Source organism: Arachis ipaensis, chromosome B01 (assembly GCF_000816755.2).
Source record: "Arachis ipaensis cultivar K30076 chromosome B01, Araip1.1, whole genome shotgun sequence".
In the NCBI taxonomy this organism is placed as follows: domain Eukaryota; kingdom Viridiplantae; phylum Streptophyta; class Magnoliopsida; order Fabales; family Fabaceae; genus Arachis; species Arachis ipaensis.
In genome coordinates, this window is record NC_029785.2 from 126,810,956 (window position 1) to 126,812,316 (window position 1,361).

The window sequence follows — 1,361 nt, forward strand, 5'->3', positions numbered from 1 at the left end:
CATTCCGCTTTTCATGTTTGACTGGATCATTTTATTTTAGCTGTCTTTTATATGGCTGACTTAATTTTTCTATTTTTAACATCGCGTCTGTCAAAGTTTTACTTTTTGTTTTTTCGTTAAATCTTGCTTCTCCTTGTGGTAAGATTTAGGGTGCCTCTAATTTGAGCGAAAGTAATTATTTTACCATGAACTTTCTCATTCTTAGAATATCATCCTATTTGTCTTCTCTGTGATTGTCATGAGCTCTGAAAAAAATACACTACCTGATTCCTACATCGATGTTGTGGTTGCACCAGTACGACTAGATTTTCCAGATGTCTAAATTAGGGCCAACTTCCTTCTTTGTGGACTAATGGTGGCACTCTAATCGGCAGATTGTGTATGAATTTGTAACATAACAGAAAAGAGAGAGATTTGTTCCAATGTATTAATACACTGAACTGTTTATTGAAAGATAGTTCAGAGTTTTGGAGAGAAATGTGATAGTGGAATTAGATTTAGGAGGAAAAAGGGTATCTTATTCGAGATTTTCTCACTGATTCTCAATACAATAAGAAGATTATATCCCCCCTCCCCCTTTACCTCCTCTCCAAATTAAAATGTGAAGCTTCTAAAAATAAAAATATAAGATAAATTTGCCTTCACAATTACATATTGGATCTCTAGCTAATAGACTTCCTAAGTTTTAACCATGTCAGGAACTATAGCATTGTTAGTGTCAAAAGTTTTGAAAATGATCTGTTTGGATTCATGCCATTAAGTGATCTTAAGATGATTAAAGACAAAATGTTTAAGGAAAAAAAAACTCAAAAAACCCATCTTCATTACTTAATTAGGGAATAAGCATGTCAAACTGTATTTCTTATTCGAGTATCCTAATTATTTCATTTATTTGTACGATAAAAGGTTTGAGTTTCCTACAATGAATCTGCATGGCTTTTAAGTAATACTGTGGACAACTCCATCAACATCTGTCGGGTTAGTTCTCATGATTTTTTTTTCCCGCTTATTGCTTGGTCATTAGAACCAGACATCATTTGTGTTTTTTTTCCTTCCCCATTTAGCTGATTACCATCCTAAACCCTAATGCGATAAAAATGACCACCACCACCGACGCAGCCTCATCGGAAGCTCAGTTGCTGAAAACGGTGACCACCATCCTCACCAGCCACCCTGACCCCCACTCCGTGCTCAAACTCTTAATCCAAAATCTTACCCTCCCCACGGTGCTTTCCGTCCTCTCCTCCACCCAACTCCACCGCACCCACTCCGCCACCCTCCTCTCCTTCTTCCACATCTTCCGCCACTCTCCCCACCCTTCTCTCTCCTCCTCCTCTGAGCCCCTCCTCGCCATCCTCCCG